The 25,021-nt window shown below is 34.6% G+C and overlaps 1 long non-coding RNA gene across 1 annotated transcript; it reads right to left on the bottom strand.

Moving 5' to 3' along the window:
* Positions 1-4,287: 4,287 nt before the first annotated feature.
* On the bottom strand, positions 4,288-18,887 carry LOC115923291. Its single transcript, XR_004063839.1, has 3 exons — positions 18,609-18,887; positions 9,867-10,183; positions 4,288-4,454 (listed from the first exon to the last, which is right to left on the bottom strand). It is a non-coding gene; the product is annotated as an uncharacterized LOC115923291 (long non-coding RNA).
* Positions 18,888-25,021: the final 6,134 nt, after the last annotated feature.

The raw sequence follows: 25,021 nt of genomic DNA, 5'->3' as shown, positions 1-25,021 counted from the left end.
AGAAGCGCGCTTACAGCTGGGAAGTCTTCACGCGGTTGCAGTTCCTTCTCATGAATAATCGCTACCATCAAATGTCGACCTGGACAAGATAAAGATAAATGCTCTGATTCGAATTTATGTTCACAGTTATCAACAATTGTGGTTTATGTCAACTTCAACAGCTCATTTTATGTCTATGATGGACATGATAATTTTTGTTTAGTGTTGATCGTAACAAATTTGGAAAATGACAAGCCCCAAAATGGTCATATTGTTTTATAGCATGTCATATTTTATCCATGAAATAAAACTAGTATTGGGGAGTATCGATATCTATCTCCTACGAAAAACCGGTTTAATAAGTTATCAACTTACCGTAATCTAGAGCAGAAGAATTTTGGCGTAATACTTTGGAAGTTGAATACATACCTGTATGGTCGGATGTTTGGTTATTTAAGTTAAAAAGTATAAAAGACAGCTTACTAATTAATTTCAATTTCAAATTCATGTATAATATTTTAGCAATACCATATTTTTTAAATGGAAAGTTAATGCCAATGATAAATGTTATTATTGTAATCAGACAGGTGATTGTATGCACATGTTCTTTTTTTGTAACGAAGTCAGTATGTTTTGGAATGAAGTTGAAAGGACTATAAAGAAATATTTCATGTCTGATTTTAATTTCAAACCAGTCATGTATTGTTTGGTATTGATTTTAATTCAAAGAAGGAAAAAGATGTTGAATTATTTTGAATTATGCACTTTTTACTATTTACAAAAGTTTTGTTGGAAAGAATCTAAAAAGAAAACAACTAAAAAGAGACTTCTTCATATTTTTATTTACCTATTAATTTATCGTTTACAAATAGAAGAAAATATTAGAAAACCATGTATATCCCTCCAGAAAATGGAGGCAAATGCTAAAATGTGAATATGTTTATATTATTATGAAGAAAAAAATAAAGAAGACCAAATGGTTATTTTACAAAAAAAAAAACTTACCGTAGTGATCAAGTACGGCACTGTCAAGATTTATAATAAACTCCGTCATTGCTTCTTGGGGACAAAAGCTGCAATCACATAAACGAATCGAAGAAAAAATAATAATGCCAATGACTTGAAACAAAATCGTGCACGTCATACCCCGAGAATGCAGAATACACTTATTAGGCTATTCTATGGAAATGTACGTCCCAAAATTTCTAAGACTTGAATTAAAAAAAAAAAAAAAAATCATATTTTCCGCCTGATTGATGATTAATTCATTGATAGATGATAGATCCACATGAATGGCAACCTCTGAAATATGACGTTAAGTCTGCCTTCAGAGAAGCACTAAGTGATGCGAGCAGTCATCTTGACTCTATTGAGCATTGGATACCTTTGCGGGCTCTCAAACCCTTACCCTTACTTGAGAGTAACACTTCTCTGTGCCCTTTAACAAATTTCACAATGGGTTTTTCTTCCATTAACCAAAATGTTCTTTTAACACTTTTAACAAGCTAGATTAAACCTTTAAAGTATTGGATCCAGCGTCTTAAAAGTGTATATTAACCATTTCGATAATGTTGTTACTTGTTTTTCCTTCGACTGTTGGATTGACATTGGATTTTAGAGTAATGTTGACACCAAAACGCTCGCCATGACATGGTTGTTAAATATCTGATTACAGCGAATCGTATAGTAAACACAAATGGTAAAATATCCCTTTTACTAAACGAAGTTTGACTTCATACTGGACAATTTTTAAGTTTGCTTAACAGGGGTGGGAGGGTCACCCAGCCCCAAACACTGAATTTGCCCTGCTCCAGGCCGTTGCTTGAATAATTTCGCGGTGAACCTCATAATCATGCTCGTTGTTTAGAAACAGTAGCATGGATGAAGAGCGAATATGACGCTAGAACTCCGGTTCTATATATCTTACCTTGGCTTTGCAAAGTTCCAAACAAAAACAGGGCAGTGTATCACTATTCCTCCTGTAACCCTGTTGTGATCATCGACTCCACGCTTGCCACCTGCAAAGCAAAATATTTTTTTTTTCTTTTTAGCAACAATTGCACAAATTGTGACTCCATGTTCTTATTTTTCCACTTACAAGTTAAAAAATGAACTGGATTATTTCATGAACGGTAGGTAATTATGGTTGATATGTTCAGGGGCGTCGCTAGAACATGTAGAAAGGGTGAAGGGCTAACACCTAGATTTGCCGACAGATTTCGAGGAGTGACACCCCAATTTGCCAACAGGTATGTTGAATCCTAAGCTACGCCCCACATTTGCACGATGACAATTACGATTCAATTCGAATTGTTTTTAAAGCCCACTGCACACTATACTACTCCACTGCAACCTGACCTTGGTAGATATTGTTATAAAAACCATAACATATGAATAAAGTCTAAAATACACAAATGACTAGTAAATCGACGTTGTTGGTTATTGCCTTTCAGTTGGGGACTGGGAGGGGGGGGGGGGGGGAGGGGGAGGGAGGGTAGGGGGAGAGAGAAGCATCATTTTTCGTGCATTTTTTCGCATTTTCATGACATTTTAGGTAACTTAATATTATCTTATTTTTGTGAGGTTGCGCTTTAACTGATGAATTTTACTGCTAACCCATGGCTAGGTTCCTGTATTCGAACACAATTTCCTGTCCTTATTTAATATAAGAATATTAGTTTGATGTAAAGAACACTTACAAATCTGGGGTATTATATCGTCACTTATTTGCCTCACGTCAACGTCTCTCATTTCTCTACTGTCAATGATGTGTATATGCTCTGTAATGCGGATGCGCTGTTATACCTTGTTGCCTCGAGGTGCATTGGCATCTCGTTGGCGCAATCATCGTATGTACCTGCGTAGGGAAAAATTTCAAAGAATCGAAGAAGCTAATTTCAATACATTAGGAGCATTCTCACGGGCATTCAACCATGAAAAAAAAAAGTATTTTGTAAATAATAGTTTAAGGAAACGGTGTGAATACCATGAAAAGAAAGAGGTGGAGAGGAGGAGGGAGATATATAAAATATATCTATATATATATATATATATATATATATATAGAGAGAGAGAGAAACAGAGAGGAGGGAGGGACGAAGGAAGAAAGAGAAGAGAGAGAGAGTCAGAGAGAGCTGAGAGAGAGAGAGAGAGAGAGAGAAAGAGCGGGAGACAGACAGAGAGGGAGAGAGATATATATAAAGAGACAGAGAGAGAGAGAGAGAATAACGAGAGAGGAGATGGGAGTGAAGTATATAAATAGAGATTAATAGAGATTGAGAAGAGAAAAGGAAATTTGAAAAGTAGAAAGTTCAAATAGAGAAAAGGGATGAGAAAGTGAGAGGAAGGATAAAAGTACATGCAATATCAAAAGAAGAATGAATGGAAGAACCTGCTGTGCCAAGCACCATGACAATTAATATTGCACATATTAATTATATTGCTGAAATACATGTACATATAACGTACTGATATTACATAAGCCTCTATTTATTATTGAAGGAGCGAGTGAAAGATGGGATTGGACAATTTTGGTACCTCAAAGTTCTCATTTTTAGGTAAGGACAAATCAAGTGCATTTCGTATGGTACGACTACATGTATTTTACAACTTGGTGAAATGCTTGACCATTCAGAAGCATATTCGGGTGACGTGACTATCTCTCTCTAACATTCAAACGTTGTGCATAAATTGTTGGGTAGAAAATATCGATGTTTAAATAACACGGCCATTATAGTTAGGATTGGTAAGATTTGGATAAAAAGTCACAACACCAATGAGATTCTGATCGTGATCAAAATATCACTTTTTAGTGAGACATTTGGATTCATACGCTTAACAAGTGAGATTCTGATCTAGAGTACGAATTTAATGATGAGTAGTATAGAAATACGACATCCTGGAGCTGTAGCGATAGTATTATTACAAGACCCTTAGGGACAACAGTATAAAGACATATTGTTTTTATTGTTTTGGTATTGTTATCTATTATTATCAATTATTTTCAAAACCTAATATTCAGTTGGTAGATAAAACAGGAGCCGAACTTCATGCAGATATCTATGGTCGTCAGTTTTTGTACTGATTACAGCAAGTCATTTTCTAAATCGTTAATTGATTTAATTCGCTGTCCTCCCTCCATTTATTATAATTATAATGATCATTGTCAACATTATTATCGTTATTATTGATGTTATTTTTATTATTACTATTTTATCATGATTAAATGCCATATTAAAAAACAACAGTTGTGCTTGTAAAATGGTATTAAGCTGCTTTACCTACCAGTGAAAGCAAACTTAGAGAATTAGCTAAAGCCGATTTTCCAGAACCTTTTTCGCCATACAGTCCAATATGAACTACTTCTGGCCTCGCCTTATCGTTGTTTATGCATTCTATCTGTCTATAATTTTGCAGATAATCTTTGAGTTTATCCAGCTCCTCTCTGTGGTTTTTCAGCGCACTTGACTCTGTTTCTGCAAAAGTATAAGCCAACAGGAAAAGAAAAGATAGTGGGTAGAACGTTTTCGAAAAATATAAAATCATTAAAACATGCATTCTATTTATTGTTTAATTCTTTAAAAAAAAAAGATTTAATTTTAGCGGGCAATGCTACAATTTGAATCGTTTGAAAGCAGAATAATCAAAGAAATCGGTTGGTAAAATAAAAGTTTCTTTTAAGAAAGGATGAAAAATCCTGACTTGACCAGAATTTATAATTAGTCTGGCTGATAAATTTGAAATCGTGTATCTTGAAATTGCTTAGGAACTGTCGTAACCATCATGATCATTAAAAGACAAGTTATGAAACAAAAAAACATTTTTCGCTTGATGTCTGGACATGTCCTATGAAAATGTTATGCTGGAGTGAGCAAATAACTGATTTCTTGTGTGTAGTGAAGTATAACTTTATGATGGAAATAGAATATCACAAGGAATAGTTGATGAAGAAATAAAAATCAATCAATATATTATTAAAATCAACTAAGCAAACAGTTAACCGATCAATCAATATCAATTAAAGGCACCACTGAGTTTAAACTTGAAAATAACGGCAAGCTTGTAAACGTCGTCACCATCTCTTTACTATTAAGATATGTAGCACCATGTTATGTTGTATTCAGGACAACATAGATTAAACCAGTAATATACGATCTGTTGTTGATCTTTATAGCCTCACCTGTAAAGCCATAGAATAATAATATTGACATGTCAACACATACTTCGATAATAAAAGAATTATACAGTTTCTTGTCATTTCTTTTCCACCTACAAAACTCTCACATTTGCTGATACGAGCCAGAACAAATATTCCTGTCTTATCTGAATTTGGCATCTTTTTCTTCACTCAAACATAACACGTCGTCAAAAATGTTGGTGTCATTCGATGGAAGAAACCCTTACCTATTACCTTACCAAGCAGGTGTGAAAATATCCTGAAAACATTTGTATATTTATTTGGGGAGATTATCGATTTTCGTTTTGTTCATAAATAAATGATATAGTTCTTTTATCTTCATACTTAGACCTAAAAGTACTATTCCATACCAAAAATATAAGTGTTGATTAAGCCTTAAAAAAGACGGCTACGAACCAGGGGAAATTTATTTTTAAAAGTTGACCCTGGTTCACGTGGATTAATCCAGAACCATGGGGAAGTTTCCAAAAACAGATAATTACAACCAATTAAACAAGTTAAATAGGCTAGAACCTACAATGTTAATTTCATAATGCGAATGCGATCAACTTAATAACTTTCTAATCTTGACAAGATCAACGAGAAAGATTGTCATTACGATTAAGAACATCAACTTGCACATGAAACAGTATTTTAATGCTAGAGCTATTCCACCCACGATTTTTTCTTCAAAATCCAAATCCAAAATCCATATTTTTTTAAATCCCAGTGCAAGAAACAGAGATAATTGACATAGTAAACAATCTACCACAGAGTCCTGGCTATGATGGAATCACGAACAGTATTTTAAAACATGTAATCTCAGAAATTGTAATCCCATTAACTCACATTTTTATCTTATCGCATATAAATGAGTTCGTTCCCTCACATATGAAGAACGCATAGGTTATACCCATATACAAAAAAAAGGAGATACACGTTACTGCGGAAACTATAGACCAATATCCCTTTTAACAACATTTTACAAAATCTTAGAAACGAATATTTATACGCGCACCATTAAATTCTTAACAGAATGTGGCTTACTTTTTGATTCTCAATTCGGTTTTCGCAAAAACCATACAGCTCACGCAATGCTAATATTTATAAGTAAAGTCGCTCAAGCAATTGATGATTATTCACACACCATTGGAATATTCATGGAATTATCAAGGCCTTCGACACTATAGATCACGAAATGTTATTATATAAACTCTCGCACTATGGTGTGAGAGGAAAGGCCTTGGGGTGGTTCAGGAACTACTTACAAGACAGGCCCCAATTTGTCTCGGTCAATAATTGCGAATTAACTGTCAGACCTATTACATGTGGTGTACCACAAACTTCGTTAATCGGCCCGCTGCTCTTTATTTTATATATAAATGATATTAAAAGCGCATCTACCACTTTATCATTAATCTTATTTGCAGATGACACTGACATATTTTTATCTCATCTTGACCCACAACTATTACTAAATATGTTAACTATGAACTCACTTTAATTTATGAATGGATCCAGACAAACAAACTCTCCTTGAATATTAACAGAACCAATTACATGTTGTTTAGCAATATTATTGACTCACTTCCGGGTGAAGTATTTATTAGTGAAGCAGCCCTTGACTGTTAAATCTACAAAATTTCCCTTCAATTCCCTTACTCTTTACTCAACGCTAATACTGTCGTATTTACATTATCGAAATCTTCCTTTGGGTAATCCAGACATCACATATATTAATAGAATCCTTCTTTTACATAAACGTGATAAATAATGCCTACTATTGCGCATACACTGAACCTTTTTTTTTTTCGGAAGGCAAACTGTGACATGTTAAAGTTTAATAAAAATCAAATTTCAGTTGTCTCGCCAAGAACTTCCATCAGCCACGATTGAAGTCCTTACAACAAATTACACTGTCCACACATACCAAACACGACATGCTACACGTGCAAACTACCATCTTCCTCTAACCAGGACAGTTTTTGCCCCCCCCAAAATTTTATACACAGAACCAAAATACATTGATCTTAAACATTGATCTTAATCTCAAACAGCTTAAAAATCTACGGCAGCTTCAAAAAACATTTTAAATTGTTATTATTGAATTCGTACGTGTAATGCACAACTATACTTCTTTTTCTCTCTTCTCATTCTTCTTCTGACTCCCATTCTTTACTTTCTCTTCCTATTTTTCTTTTTTTCTTGCATCCATCATCCAAATCATTTCATTGTTTTTGTCTGTATACTTTGCTTTTAATTATTATACTTCTACCTCATTATAAATGACACTGTGTCAAAATTATTTCGAGGAACTTAAATTTTACAAGCTACACTCTAGAAAAATGTTGGGCAAAAAATTGCCCAATTTTTACCCAACATGAAGGCGATTATGTGTCCAACCAACTGTTGGGTAAATTAAAGATTTTGCATGATTTACCCACTGTTGGATAAAAAGAAAATACCCAACTTTGAACCAACAAAAATATACCGAATCAGAAATTCACCCGATTCTCACCATAATGTGTAGCATATTAGACACTAGTTGGGCAAATACGTTTGATAAAATATCATACATGATATATATCGAAGGACAATAGTGCCCATTTAGTTTGGAACATTTAATTGGCTAACTTGACATGTAGAAAAGATAACTCAATTGTTGGACAAAAATGGCCCAACTTTAATTTTCCCAATAACAATTATTTCATCGGTAAATACATGGTTGGTAGAAAAAAACCCAATTATTGGACAACATTTGCCCAACATCGATTTGCCAAGTAACACCGACCCAACCGATTTTTTAACCTTTTAATAGGTAACTTCTTATAGCGAATGGTTGGGGAAAAATGAGCCAATTTTCGGACAAGATTTTTCCAAAATCGATATTACCCAGTAGCATCTGCCCATTTTTCTTTTTACAGTGTATATTCTCTTTATCAGTGGCGTACGCATAATTTTTTTAAAGGGGGGGGGGGGGTTTAACATTTTGGAATCGGGCCAAAAATTTCGCAACGACTCAGCCAGCCGCTGAATAAGTGGGGGGGGGGGGGTGGTAAGAGGACATATTTTTTTTTTTTTGGGTCACAAAAATTTCGCAACGACTCAGCCAGCCGCTGAATAAGCGGGGGGGGGGGGGAAGATTTTTTTCGGGGGTCCCGAAATTTTAACATTTGACTGATAGGCATTACGTTCGTTGAGGAGGGGGGAGGGTAAGGTCACCTTTTTTAGGTCATCCATTAGGATTAAAAAAAAAATAAAAAAAATATCAAAGGGGGGGGGGGGGGGTTTAAACCGAAATCCCCCTTGCGTACGTGCCTGCTCTTTTTTACATGTAAGTTCCTTTTTTCACATGTAATTTCGAAATTATTTAGTGTAAATGCAAAACAAACAAAATTTTGTAAATATGCTATGTTTTGTTAATGTATTGTTTTTTATGTGAAATAAAGAAACTAAACTCAAACTCAAACTCAATGTAAATAAAAATACTGATGAGAAAATAAATAAATAAATCGTAAATTTCACGAAAATCGGAAATCCCAAACCGAAATCGCATCTCGCACACAAACCTTCCACCACACTTTCCGCGGAACACGCACCTTCTGTGTAAGGGAGCTGGCGGGATGGAAGTTTGCCAGCGAGCCGCTACTGCGCCAGCGGCAGATCCACTGCACGCAAAATTACTGGGACTCGAAAGAATAATAATTTTAGAATGACATCTTTGTGGGTGAGCAATATAAAGCACCGATCATTTATGAAAGTCTGTTCGACACTCTCCAAACTCCTTCATTCACATCAAAACAATAATGTAAGGACTTGGTAACATTGTTCAGATGAGATAAGATGGTAATGACTTCAATGCTAGATGTAATTTTTGTTTACAAAGCTTGTCATATGTCTTATTTTCATGGAAAAACGGTTGGGAAAATTCATAAATGGTTGGTAGAATTTACTGTTAGAGGGTGTCACACAGTGGCGCCTTAGAAAATAAAAATCATAAATATGTTTGTGGTTTGAGAATGTTTTCAGGATTGTTTGCATGTAAGAGGAATATGATAAGTAACATTTCATACACAAATTACGCAGTTTTTTCATCAACCTTCAACGATGTTACCGAGTCACTTTAATGTAACATATATTTAAATTGCAAAGGTCACATTTAAAAAAAGGATTCTATGCCCCTCGGAACTCCTAAACACAGGTATCACATAAGAGGTTTGGACAGTTAGTTCAACATTTGTTTTCATATGCCTACCAGGCGTCATTTGGGCGTTTAATAGACAAATGTATTGCCAACAAATTGCCCCTCGGCCATCAGAACTGAAATTGTTCAAGGACCACGTAAAATCATATATCGACAAACTACTTCAACGGAAAGAACACTTGTTATTATTAGGTTCGCTATTGCATACATGTGCACTGTAAATAGATCAACCACTATCTTGCCCTAGAGAAGTACATGGCTTGTAATAATAATGATAAATAATGGTACATTTCTATAACACGCACATGTCCATCACGCCGTGCTGCGATATATGTAACGCTGGGGCATGTCGGATACCCATTTACACCTGGGTGGAGAGTGGCAAATGTGGATCAATGCCTTACCACATTACACGTTATTGCCGGTTAGGAATTCGAACCCCCAATCGTTGGATTTATAGTCAAGTGAACAAACCACTGTAGCACGACACCTCTACACGATACTTACCAGCAACGTCAGGTATTGAAGAAGTACTCTCACCACGGTCCATGCTTTCACATAGGTCTATCCTGCCGACCCTCTCCAAGGCTTGTCTTAAGATCCTTAAGCTCGTTTCCTGATGTTGTAGCCTCGACCATTTTTTGAGCATATTAAAGGTCCCTTCGTAAACTATACCGTGTCGGTTTGCGACCCTGGAGCCATCGATATCGTATTGTGGGATTCCCAGTTCCAATCCTAGTTTTTCAGTTTCCTCATCTGTCTTCATATTTTCAGCAATGTGTGTCAAAACACGCCAGAAATCTTGTTCACTCCTCGGGGACATGCTAGATGAATAAGAAGTACGTACAGACAATCTTACTAACTTATTCAGGAACTACATCAACAAGCTGCCATTATTTTAGCTTTGAGATTTATGAACCATGTTCAGGTTATATAAAAGCACTGTGTTTTGGTAAAATACTCTATACCTTTACAATATTGGATGCTGAAGAACATGTTATCAGGAAGTATTCGAAATTTGAAATTTGATATAAGAAAGTTAGGTACATGTAACTTGTTTTCTTTCATCTCCTAACGATGACCAAAGCATATTATTTAATATGGGTTGAGACAGATTAACACATTTATTGGATCAATACCGTAAACTTGGAAAGTTTTTTTTCAGGGCTTTTCTATAGGCGAAGACCAACAGTTCTTTTTAGACTCTCAAAAAAACTGCGACTTGCTGAATCTCGATCACCACTTCCTTTTCTTATTTCTATTAATTCGACATCATTTTTATGAATAAGATCGAGAAAAACCCCGAACGAGTCTGATTTAAGTGTAAAATTAAATTTCACTCCGCGATATTTATCCTCAGTAGCCGCATCAGTATTATCACTGCTTCTCTTTGTGACCCCGCTGTTATCTTTATCCCATCAACTTTCAGGTACACATTTATACCTGGGTTGAGAGTAGCAAATGAAGATTAATCAACTCTTGGATTTGTGGTGAGGTAAATGGTAATTTATTAAGTTAAACCGGAAATCGAAATTCTTTTTGCGCAATTGATCGTGAGCCCGGTAGCCACTGAGCAGCGCCAGATCGACGTTGCTCTATCCCTTATTGTTGAACGCCAAACAAGGTAGCAGAAACTCCCGTCTTTTAACGTCTTTTGGTATGACGGCGCTATAGAAATGCCTATTATTACTGTTAGTATTATTATTTACACTTTGCCTATCAAACTCAAACATATCTCAGTTTTGATATAAAAATTATTGAGCAGCATACATAAAAAAGGGCAGAAAATAAATCCTCTCTAAGTTAAAAGTGTTTTGACATTATCCAGATAGATGAGTTTAACAAGTAAACGTTTTAATGAAATTTTGATTATTATTATAATTTACGTAGTGATGGCAAAATTATCAGCAAGGGTAAACAGATCCTCTTTTCAACTTTTCACTCGCATGCTAACTATGGCCCACCTTCTACTGTGCTCTATTCTTTGTCGATTGATCTTAACTTTATCTCCATGTAACAATTGTTATGACAAATTTGCTCTCACTTGTTCACCTTCGCGAGGTCAAACAGCTCTGTAAAATAAAGAGAACCTCTAGCAGGAAAAAAGGCGAAATTCTTGCATGTAATGTAGTGCAGGAGATATTAATAAAGTGATACCATATGATATATTGAATATAGATACAGATGCGTGGACTATAATCTATTCCCGCTTTTGTCACTTAATCGAGTGTGACAAGGTGGCTTCAAACTTTCAGAAACGAAAAGGATTAATGATAAAGTCGACTTGGGTATAAAATTATTAACAATTATTCACAGGTTGAAACTAAGGCCTTGGATGACATCTCTACCCATTACAGAAGTGCAGTGTAGCCCTTCCCTTATGGGCAACAATGCTATTTTATGAGGGGGGGGGGGGCTGCAGTGTAGTCCCCTCTCAATGAGTACTCGTACTCCTCCGGGAATGTTTTACAGGTCGTGGTAACAAATAAAACATAAAAGCAAAGTTACGTATTCATGTAAACATATTAAAAGCTTAAAGAATTATCTGTATTAAATTTGATTTAGGTTGCTGTAGTCATTTCAAAGTCTAATGAAAATGAGTTGGAAATTATATGTTTTTAAAATTCTGAGTCCTGTCATTACACCAAACAAGTAAATTAGGGTTATCAGATTAGGGTTATCAGATTAGGGTTAACAGATTTCATATCATGTTGTTGATCTCTTTCCCTCTCTTTCATCAGTCAAAGAAATATTGCCTTTTCATTTCAGCACTCTGTCATTGTTATGGGAAACACAAACCTGGGGTTATTATTACGAGGGGGCAACTGGCCTCTTATTATAATAGATTTAAAAAAAAAAATAAAAAAAAATCGTCTTTTATGCTGTGAATGCATGACCTTGTAAATAAGGTTCATCCATCCAGGACTGACACAAAGCCTATTGAATTACTTTTTCATTTTGGTAAAATTAGGTTAGTACGTCGGATTTTGGACTGAATTTTTGACAAAGCGTGTAGTACATGAGCCGTACCGTTCTATACCATAGCAGACATGGGGACTATTTTCAACTATGGCATTGAACAGCTGTCATCATGCTGCAAAATAGATCCTAGCTAATATTTAATATTGATACAGACGTTTTTCAATTATATATTAATTTGTCTAAATGTAGCAAAATTCTGCCTTTAAACTACTTTCCCAACTTTTTGCTGCCCCTCTGTCTTTTTCTCTTCATGTTTGGTTCTTTTTCCACATTAATGTGGGTGGGGCGGGGGTAGTCCGTTTCACGCACATCCACCAATCTTTACGGAACCTGGAGTTAATTGAGTCAAATTTTACATATTTGGTCATGTAGATTCCGGTATTAATAGCTTAAATCTAAGCTTTATCTTTTATTTTTGAAAGTCTACTGTCAATTTCTTTGATACCATCACATGTTCTTTTCTTCTTGCATTTGGGTTTAGTATATTTGTAAAGCGCTTAGTGACATTTGTGTTAAGCGCTATATACAAATTTAATATTATTACTATTATTTAGTAACATTTGTGTTTTCATTCACTAATCGAGATAAACACCTTATGCTGTTCGTGTGAAATGGCACAATGGACAGGCGAGCAGAGAGAACTTGAATATCATTAGACAAGGAGTTAGTAGTCTGTTCAACATAATTTAAGGTTATCTTGTAGACTAAAATGATATCTTATGGATTAAAACAAGTTTCTGTGAGAGCCTAGTTATATTAATATAATATATTATTATCAGTTTAAAAATACACACCCACACCCACACCACATTAACACCCCTACTCATTTATCTTCTCCTGAAAAATCAAAGTACACACACAATACATAGACATATCACCACCATTTTACGCCCACCCACACACGCACAACCAGATTTGTTATGTATAGTTGAAGCAACAATTAAATATAAAAGGCTTTTTCTTGAAGTACTTTGATGTTAAAAGAAATATCATGCAATATCCTATATACAGAGGCTATCAATTTATTTTTCCTTCATTAAGTTTATGTAAAAAGGAACAATTTCAACCCGGTTTAAAATTTAGTAGAGTGGACTGGTTGTCTTTTATGAGTGTTTAGGTCCTTTAACAAGTACAGCCGTTAGGTACATAATGTATAACAAGAGTGAAATTATACATTGAACGAATACTACTTTCGGGCACGGTGACGATGCTTGCCATTCTTAAGCAGCAACTGACTGCTTTACAGGGTTTGCCCATTAAAAGTGCAATCATTTCCATACTTGAATTGACAACAGTTGTACACAATAAAGTACTTTATTAAGGCCATTTTTAAGTAATGAATGAGAGCAATATTATTTCTTTTATTTGTGTCATAATTGTTATGGAAGTTATCATTAGGTTAGATGAAATGGATTTTAATGAAAGTCACAGATAGCATGTAATATCGTTTTACTAACTGTTTATTTATAGACTGAGGAGGACGAATTCTTGTAAAGGTGAAATACTGAGAACTCTATCACTTTTTCACGGGAAGTGTCAACATAGAAAGGATAGATCTCAAAATGTCCTCATTATGCAAATTAAATATTCACAGGTTGTAAGGCCTGAATGACAGCACCGCTCTTTGAAGGGTGGGGGGGGGGGGGGTGCAGTGTAGCCTTTCCCTCATGAAAAACAATTTTATTTGAGGGGGAGGGGAGGATGCAGTGTAGCCCCCCTCTCAACGATTACTCGTACTTCTCCAGGAATAATCAAAGGCTACGGTCATAAATGAAACATAAATGAAAAGTTACGTATCATCATAAATATATTGAAAGATCATGGAATTATCAGTATATAAATTGTTTTCATTTTGCTGTAATCACTTCGGTAAATGACAAATCTGTGTCTCTTATTTCCGTCATCACATTAAACGTGTAAATTAGGGTTATCAGATTTCATATCACGTTGTTGATCGCTTTCCCTCGCTTTCATCAGTCAAAGAAATATTGCTTTTTCATTTCAGCCCTCTGTCATTGTTATGGGAAACACAAACTTGGGGTTATTACCGCGAGGGGGCAAACTGGCCTCTTACCATAATAGATTGTGTTTTTAAATAGAAAAACGTCTTTCATGCTGTGAATGCACGGTTTTTTGTAAATAAGGTTCAACCATCCAGGACTGACACAAAGCCTATTGAATTGCTTTATATTTTGGTAAAATTAGGTTAGTACGCCGGATTTTGGTCTGAAGTTTTTCTAAAGCGTGTAGTATATGAGCCCTACCCTTCTTTAGCCGAGCAGGCGAGTGGATTATTTTCGAGTATGGCATTGAACAGTTTTCATTATGCTGTAGGATAGATCCTTGCTAATATTTCAGATTAATACAGACGCTTTTCAATTTTATAGTAATTTGTCTAAAAGTAGCAAAGTTCTGCCTTTAAACTACTTCCCCCTCTTGTTGCTGCCTCTCTATCTTTTCTCTTTAAGTTTGTTCTTTTTCCACATTTATATATGGGGGGGGGGGGGTCTCTTTTCACGCAAAACTGCCAATCTTTACTAAATCTGGAGTTAATTGAGTCATATTTTATCATCAGTTTTTTTTTTCAACTGTTACACATTCGATACACCTTTAAGAGTAAAAGACAATCTCCGAGAAATCACTCTAATTATTTAAATATCATATAGTATAAATAACCCGACACTGATTTCTTGTCGTTTGCGTGTTATGACTGCATTACACAGGTCAAAAATCTTCCCAATCTTTCTACCTCTGGGCTAAATATTGATTTCCATATATATTTGGTTACAAAGATTTTAGTATTAATAGCTTAAATCTAAATTGTTCGTATTAGCATTGTTTTCAGTATATTGTACTTTGCACATTTTATTCATAAACTTGTACCTATCGGTCCCTCCTATGTACTTACATTGTAACGGCATTAATGATTGAATGGTATAAAACTAGTGTATTCATGATTCATGGGTTTGTTTTTTCTTTTTTGTTTGAATTGTATCGCCTACCCTGTTTATGTAACTCGTCCTACCATTATGTCAGCTACTACAACTGCTACTACGACTCCTTTTTATACTAGTACTAACACTACCAGCAGCACCACCACCACAACTACTACTTCTACTTCAATACTACTTCTACTAAACTTCTATTACTACCATCATCCCACTGACACCATTACTACGACTACAACTACTACTACTACTAATACTACTACTATACTACTACTACTACTACTACTACTATACTACTACTTCTATTCTACTACTTCTATACTACTTCTTCTACTAATACTACTACCACCACCACCACTACTACTACAACTACAACTTCTACGACTTTTACTACTCATTTTCTAATGACGATGTCCCTCGTTTTAAAGCAAAATTTTGAAAAATGGAGGTTGTTCGAAAGCAATAGGGCAAAGGATTGAAAGTAATTTATTGGTCCCATGTTTGGGGCATTCGGGAATGAGAAAGGGAGGAGCCGATGTAAATGTTCCTGGAAGAGAGACGAGATGTAAAAACGAATGTGAGGTCTATACAGATCTGAGAGTTAGACAACTATCCAGTGATTCTGTTAGCAAACGGGAGCCACTGTAGTTTAATAAAGGGGTAGCATGGTAGCATGCATGATGCCCTTGTCCAGTAGTTACACCATTCGTCCTAGCTTCATTGTCTATAGGACAAACTATTGTCACTGTCCAATAGATTTGTTTCCATATAATGATACAGTGATAAAAAATTGCTTTATATACACTCGTCATATTCATGAATGCAGAAACTATGTGAAATAATAGTTTACATTTTGTGATTAGATAAACTAAGTTAGTACAAATCACATTTTTGCAGCAGGGAAATGGATTGATTTTGAGTTATATTTCTTCATATCACAAACCCTTATTCTTTACGGGATGGGTTTGGGTGGTAGAGGGGGGGGGGGGGGGGAAAGGCTGGGGTGGATCTGAGATTATATTATCACAAACATATGATTTAGAACATTACAAATTTACAAATAGTATACAATAAAGTGAAAGGCGTAAATATTATAAAAAAAAGAATGAAACGCCGATAATACCAAACAACAACAATAACATATTCAGTCAAATTTTGTAGGAGAAGAGAACATCTGCCAAAGGAACATTAAAAATAAGATAAACGAGCACGGTTTGTTGAAAGTTTTAACATATATAACAAAGGGACACTTACTTCAATACTCTCTTTGTATATTCATTAAAAAAGTAAGGCTTGGCAGAAAATATCAACACCATTTCATACCAGATTTGTACTTTTAAAGTCAAGTTAGATTCACCTAAAGATACGTACATCAGAGGGATTTTGTATTATGACTCTGTTATTACTTTAGATCTTGAGAATACAATTTTAAAATTATTTTTCTTATATTGCACAATAAAAAAAAAATGTTGGAAATTATTACAGATGTATTCATTATTTTTTTGGACATTAATACAGGGTTGATCTTCCATGAGACCATGTTTGATAACAAAAAATGCTTAAAAAATCGTAAATATAAACTAAAAACAATATCAGAAAAAACACAGAAGAAAGTAAGTCTAAACATGTATATTTGTATGTTTTGTTTATCTTTTAAATAAGTGTGGAATTGTCCAACAAAAATACTGTTGCATATTTGTCATATCGTATAACATGTTTAGATCTAATCTGTTTTTAAATCAATGAATAATATAATCATCATTTTTTAAACATTTTTTGTTGTTGATAACCTCATATAGTTTCTGAAGCCTATAAAGAAAGCAAAAAGACGATCTTGGCTCAAAATAGATCCACACTTGAGATACCAAAAGTTGTTTTCTATACATATTTACATAGCATATATATTAGATGAAATCCTTGTAAAATAATAAACGTTTATTAATATAGCATTTAAATATACGAGCTAAATTCGAATGAACATATATATTTCATACTGATAGCGAATTATGCCATTCATTCCATATGAAAAGCGACATGTCATCCTTCATTATGAGAACTATGAAACGCAACACAAATCAATTATGCGATTCATACAAGATAAATGCTTTGAAATATGAGCATAAATTAAAGTTAGAGTTCAACTTTAGACGGAATTGAATCCTATTGGTATTTACTATTGGGAACGGATATTACAAGATCGTTTCAACATGTATTAAAATGTGTTCACAGAGCTTGCTATTCTTAACGATTTGTCCAAATGATTAAAAACTGTTATTGAAGACACGAGTGGGTACGTTTAAAACATTTTGATTTATAATTTGGCACAGAAAGTAATCCTGCATCTGCCTGCCGCGAATAATTCTAATAAATTTCACTTAAGTTAATTTAACCTTCTTGTATAGTGCCAATGTATGTGTGCACTTGTACATCATATAGCGCGTTGAAATTCGAAACGCTGATCGATTGGCATCCATTTTAGAGTACTAAACAATGCACATCATTGGGTCTCGTAGCCTTGCTTTAAAATTCTCGCAGCTCCCTTTTGGGCTTTCTGGAGTTAATTTGTGTTCCTAATATTGAACTGACCATTCAGAGGAACCTGACTCGCAACGTGACTTTTTATTTACCTTAGCATTCCATCCGGTGCAGTGATAGGATTTAAAATAAAAATAATGAAAGGAAGGCAACACAAATGCATTATACATCTACATTTTAGATATTAATGGTAAATATTCCTTTGCCCGTTTTTACTAAACAGACATTATTAAGCGCTACTTTTGACATTTTGTCAACGTGTTTGGTACAATTAAATTCTTCATCAATTAGTACCCAAGACATTTCGCGGTTTTGACTATCTTCAGTAAATCTCTATTAACAGAGTTATTGACATCATAGTCCTCATATATAATAGGGTTCTAGAAAATCGTTTGCAGTGTGTTTTCTTTTGTTTAAAATTACGTTCTGGGAATCATAATTGGCAATTTTTATCCGAGTCCTTGTGGTCTCTCGTGATATGAAGATTTAGTATCCAACATGGCATTCCCTAGGTCTTCAGTCTTGATAATGATGTTTGAAATGTGTAAAATAGTGTGATATTTTCATTTTTTGTTTAAAACAAGACTCGGCAGATCAACTTTGGTCTCCATTCTAATTTCATCTTTTGGAGCTAAGGGCATTAACTATGTTTTTTCATGAATATTTGTTTGTCTCCAAAAAGACGATACACCAGTGTACCAAAGGATATCCATCACTCTCTTATAATCTAGTAAACACAACTAACTAGAATCTTAATGAATATTATGAAATACTTTTGTCTCACCTGTTCACCTTAATATTCAAGGTCCACAAAATATGGAGAACGAGGACGAATCTCGATGGGGTTAAAGGCAACGTAAACAGGGAAATAGGAAATAGTCTGCTGCGGGACACGTTTTGTAATATGAGTTGATTTGCGGTAAAAGTAAGCCTATTCGAACTTTATCATTTATCTGTCGACAAATAGCTTGTATTCCCGCTTTGTGATTTAACCAACTGTGCCGAAAGGGCACCTGGATGAAAACTGAACAATGAACCCCAGTAGTTAGCAATATTATCAACTTAGATATACAGTGCGTATAAAGAAAAAAGTGTACCGAACTTTGGTAGCTTCTAATTAAAAAAGTTATAATCTATGTGTCTTTGAATCATTATTCATGGCTTATGATAAATTATTCCCTATCTAAAGATACAATATTCATAAATGTGCTGCAACGGATGACTGAGCAGCAGGCTTTTAAAAAAAAGTATTGTCAAAATCTTCTTATATCAATTGTATATGTCAACTGAAACTCAAAGAAATGAATATTACGAATATATTACGAATATTCGCACCCCTGGTTTAAGATATTCCTTCTCATTGAGTGATACAAAAGGAATAAAGCTCATTTGGGATGTTGTCTTTTTTTATGAAAGACTACTGTCAACTTCCTAGATACTTATCATCAAATGTGGTTTTTACTAGCATTTGGGTTTAGTAACATTTGAGTTTTTATTTACTATTCGAGATAAGCACCTTATGCTCCATGTGAAATGACGGAATGGACAAGTGAGCAGAGAGAACTTAAATATCATTAGACACGGAGTTAGTAGGCTGTTCAAAATATTCACGGTTATCCTAGTTTCTGTGAAAGCCTAGAACATTGCATCATTTTAAACGATGAAGAAATGAAGCACGAGGCATACTTTTACTTTTAAAAGTATTTCAGACCAAAGAAGCACATGCATTTTGCCTGACTCACATTCTTTTCGTCAGCCTAAACTTGGTACAAGGCAATTTCTACCACACGTCTTAAAGACCCTAGTACTCAGTCACCCATTGCAAAAATATTTTGAATATGGTATCATTTGACGGAAAACAAGGTACTCTTCCTTACGAAGTAGATTAGGAGCTACCGAATTTGGGTACATTTTTCGGATTTATGTGAACATATTGAAAGCTTAAGGAATTATCTTTATTTAAATTGATTTAGTTTGCTGTAATCCTTCCAAATCTATTGAAAATGAGTTGGAAATATTTGTAATTGACCAATCTGGGTCCCTTATCTTTCTGTCATCACACCAAAGAAGTAAATTAGGGTTATCAGATCGCTTATCACATTGTTGATCTCTTTCCCTCTCTTTCATCAGCCAAAGAACTATTGCTTTTTCTTTTCAGCACTCTATGACAATCACAGAATTGTGTTTATTACCACAAGGGGGCAAACTGGCCTCTTATCATAATAGATTTTAAAAAAAAATAGAAAATCGTCTTTCATGCTGTGAATGCATGACCTTGTAAATAAGGTTCATCCATCCAGGACTGACACAAAGCCTATTGAATTACTTTATATTTTGGTAAAATTAAGGTTAGTACGCGGGTGTTGGTCTGACGTTTTGACAAAGCGTGTAGTACGTATGAGCCGTATCGTTCTATACTAAAGCAGGCATGGGGACTATTTTCAACTATAGCATTTGAACAGTTTGTATCATGCTGCAAAGAAGATCCTATCTAACATTAAAGGTTAATACAGACGTTTTTCAATATTATAGTAATTTGTCTAAAAGTAGCGAAATTCTGCCTGTTAACTACTTTTCCCTCTTTTTGCTGCCCCTCTATCTTTTTCTCTGACACACAGAGGAACCTTAATTACTCGGAACGTGACTATTTTCTCTTAGCTTACCATTCGGCGCAAAGATAGGATACAAACTAATATTTAATATTCAATTCAATTCAATTTATTTCCACTTTAAAAACAATTTACACATCAATAACAAATACATATGAATAAAAGTGGCAGGATCATAAAAAGCACTAGTTGGCTCATTGGAAATGACCCCTTAACAAGTATACACATTACCTATCTAACATTGTAAGAAAAAAATCATAACAGGAAAAACATAACATCAAATTGGCAGCACCAATAAAGCTTTTGGCTTTTCTAGCCGTCTCCACATTCATATATATTTTTGTTGTTGTATTTGTATTGTAAATGTTTCTCTTTAATATGTACGCTATGTTTTGTATTTTATATGTTTGTTATGATGTTTTTATGATGAATGAAATAAAGTTCAATTCAATTCAATTCAATTCAATTCAAAAGGCAAGGAAGAAAAAAAAGGAAATACAAACAAAATATTCATCATTTATGAGTCCAAGAGCGGCTTTTTAACTAATCGTTTGAATTGTTTTGCAGTCTCACTGTTCTTGAGGTTAGTTGGGTGGTTATTCCAAATAATGGGTCCATTTAAAAAAAAAACGCATTATGATTTGTTGATATGCGGTTTAATAAGTGCAAATTATATTTTCAAAAAAGGCGAACATGTAAACAAAAAACAAAGTAATGAAAGGGAGGCACCATAAATGCATTATACAGATACTTTATAGATATTATTAGTAAATATTCCTTTGTCCGTTTTATTACACCGACATTTCTTTGCTTTCCTTTTATTGTTTTGACAACGTGTCTGGACCAACTCAATTCTTCATCAATTAGTACACCAATATATTTCGCGGTATTGACTCTCTGCAGTAAATTTCCATTAAATGAGCCATTGAAATTAAAGCCTCTTTATATATCGGCCTCGAAAATTGTTTACAATGAGGTTTTCTTCTATTCAATATTACGTTCTAGGAATCTTAATTGCGTATTTTTAGCCGAGTCCTTGCGGTTTCTCGTGATATGCTGATTTAGTATCAAAGATAGCTTTCCCTAGGTCTTCAGTCTTGATTATGATGTTTCAAATATGTAAAATAGTGTTATACTTTCCTTTTTTGTTTAAAATTCTACTCGGCAGAATTCTACTATTATCCCCATTCCAATTTTTTTTTAAATAGAAAAAGGGCGTATTTTTTGGCTCCAAAGAGACGGTACACTAGTGTACCAAAGGATATCCATCTTTCTCTTATAATCTAGTAAACACAACTAACTAGAATTTTAATGAACATTATGAAATACTTTTATCTCACCTGTTCACCTTAATATTTAAGGTCCACGGAATATGAAGAACGGGGACGAATCTCGATGGGGTTGAAGGCAACGTAAACAGGAAAAAAGGAAATAGTCTGCTGCTGGACACGTTTTGTAATATGAGTTGATTTGCGGTAAAAGTAAGCCTATTCGAACTTTATCATTTATCTGTCGATAAATAACTTGTATTCCCGCTTTGTGATTTAACCAACTGTGCTAAAAAATGAACAATGAAACCCAGTAGTTAGCAATATTATCAACTTGGATATACAGTGTGTGTAAAGAAAAAGTGTACCGAACTTTAGTAGCTTCTAATTAAAAGAGTTATAATCTATGTGACTTTGAATCATTATTCATGGCTAATGATAAATTATACCCTGTCTAAAGATACAATATTCATAATTGTGCTGCCACGGATGACTAAGCAGCAGGCTTTTGAAAAAGTATTGTCAAAATCTTCTTATATCAACTGAATATGTCAACTGAAACTCAAAGAAATGAATATTACGAATATATTATGAATATTCGCACCCCTGGTTTAAGATATCCCTTCTCATTGAGTGATAGAAAATGAATAAAGCTCATTTGGGATGTTGTCTTTTTTATGAAAGTCTACTGTTAATTTCCTAGATACTTATCATCAAATGTGGTTTTACTAGCATTTGGGTTTAGCAACATTTGAGTTTTTATTCACTATTCGAGATAAGCACCTTAAACGATGAAGAAATGAAGCACGAGGCATATTTTTACTTTTAAAAGTATTTCAGACCAAAGAAGCACATGCATTGTGCCTGACTCATATTCTTTCCATCAGCCTAAACTTGGTACAAGGCGATTTCGACTACACGTTTTAAAGACCCTAGTGTTCAGTCACACGTGGCAAAAATAATTTGAATGTGGTATAATTTGACGGAAAACAAAGTATTCTTCCTCATGAAGTAGATCAGGAGCTACCAAATTTGGGTACACTTTTTCGGAGTACGCACTGTATAAAATGTATGTAGAATTGTTTCCAAGTTTCCTTAGACTCGGTGCTTGACTACATGTTCATATAACATAGTTCTTTACACGGATGCGCTGTAGCCCTTCCTCAAAATCGACACAACCTACTTCAGTCGTATAAAGCAGCATTTATCAACCATGTTATAGTCACGGCACCTTTTGGGGACATAAAGAGTTTCACGTCGACTTAATCCCGAATTAATTACAGAACGTTTCCCCTTCATTACTCTGGTACACATCAAGTGCCATGTTCACACGAACGGACACAGTTTGTTTCTAAAAATGTGTTAATCGAGCAAAGCGAGGAGCAACAAAAACACAACAATGAAGTTTCTAGTATGATACAATATTATTGTCTCCAGAAAACACACTAGATAAGATATAATATTATGTAAGCAGGCACCTCTTTACCCGATACATGAATACAAAATTCATACATTCGGTCACCTCGATACACAAAATATAGAGATATTCGGGCATCTCGTTGTCCAGAATCATCCTGTTTTTAAATGTTCTGAGAGAGAAGAGCAAACGAGCGTGGTAAAAATGTAATTTCGATATAAAAATTATAAGATATATTCGGGCACCTTGCTGCCCTAATGTGACGAAACTACGTTATCTAAAATGGAGGTTAATAGCATAAGTGTCAACAGAGAAAAGATTGATCTTAAAATGTCCTTATTCTGTAAATGAAATATTCACATGTTGTAAGGCCCTGAATGGCAGCACTGCTCTTTGAAGGGGTGCAGTGTAGCCTTTCCCTCATGGGAAACAATTTTATTTGGGGGGGGGGGGCAGTGTAGCCCCCCTCTCAACGATTACTCGTACTCCTCTACGAATGAATAAAGGCTACGATCATGAATGAAATATGACAGACAAGTTACTTATCATTGTAAATATATTGAAATATCATGAAATTATCAGTAGATAAATTGATTTAGTGTGCTGTTATCACTTCAGTAAATGACGAATCTGTGTCCTTTATTTTTCGTCATCACACCAAAGAAGTAAACTAGGGTTATCAGATCGATCACATTGTTGATCTCTTTCCCTCTCTTTCATCAGTCAAATAAATATTGCCTTTTCATTTCAGCACTTTTCTCTCACTTTTATGGCAAACACAAAATTGTGTTTATTACCACAAGGGGCAAACTGGCCTCTAATCATAAAAGGGTTTTTTGAATAGAAATCGTCTTTCATGCTGTGAATGCATGGCCTACAAGGCTCAACCATCCAGGACTGACACAAAGCCTATTGAATTACTTTTTCATTTTGGTAAAATTAGGTTAGTACGCGGGTTTTGGTCTGAAGTTTCGATAAAGCGTGTAGTACATGTGCCGTACCGTTCTTTATCAAAGCAGGCAGGTGGACTATTTTCAACTATAATGGCATTCGAACAGCTTTCATCATGTTGCAAAATAGATCCTATCTAATATTTAAGATTAATACAGACATCTTTAAATTGTATAGTAATTTGTCTAAAAGTAGCGAAATTCTGCCTTTTAACTACTTTCCCCTCTTTTTGCTGCCCCTCTTTCTTTTTCTCTTTATGTTTGGTTCTTTTTTCACATTTATATGGGGAGGGGGGGGGGGGGAGGGTGGGGTCGGGGGGGGGGGTGGGAGTCTCGTTTCTCGTTTCTTTACTGAACCTGGAGTTAATTATGTCAAATTTTATCATCAGTTTTATTTTGTCAACTGTAACACATTCGATACACCTTTTATGAGTAAAAGATAATCTCCGAGAAAAATCACTTTAATTATCTAAATACCATATAGTATACTCAACCTGTTACTGATTTCTTGTCGTTTGCGTGTTATGACTGCATTAAAAAGGTCAACAAATCTTCCCAAACTTCTTACCTCTTGGCTAAATAGTTATTTCCATATATATTGGTCATGCAGATAACGGTATTAATAGCTTACATCTAAATTGTTCGTATTGACATTGTTTTCTACATATTGTACTTTGCACATTTTATTCATATACTTGTACATATCGGTCCCTACTATGTACTTACATTGTAACAGCATTAATGATTGAATTGTATAAAAAAACTAGTGTATTCATGATTTATATGTTTTACATGTTTTCTCCTTTTGAATTGTATCGCCTACCCTGTTTATGTAACTCGTCCTACCACTATATCAGCTACTACAACTGCTACTACGACTATTTTTTTTTACTAGTACTAGCACCACCAGTAGCAGCACCACCACACCTACTGCTTCTACTACACTTCACTAC

Source organism: Strongylocentrotus purpuratus, unplaced genomic scaffold (assembly GCF_000002235.5).
Source record: "Strongylocentrotus purpuratus isolate Spur 01 unplaced genomic scaffold, Spur_5.0 spur5_contig_830, whole genome shotgun sequence".
NCBI classification, from domain to species: Eukaryota; Metazoa; Echinodermata; class Echinoidea; order Camarodonta; family Strongylocentrotidae; genus Strongylocentrotus; species Strongylocentrotus purpuratus.
The sequence above is the reverse complement of the archived record's forward strand: the minus strand, read 5'-3'. Positions and strand labels throughout refer to the sequence as shown.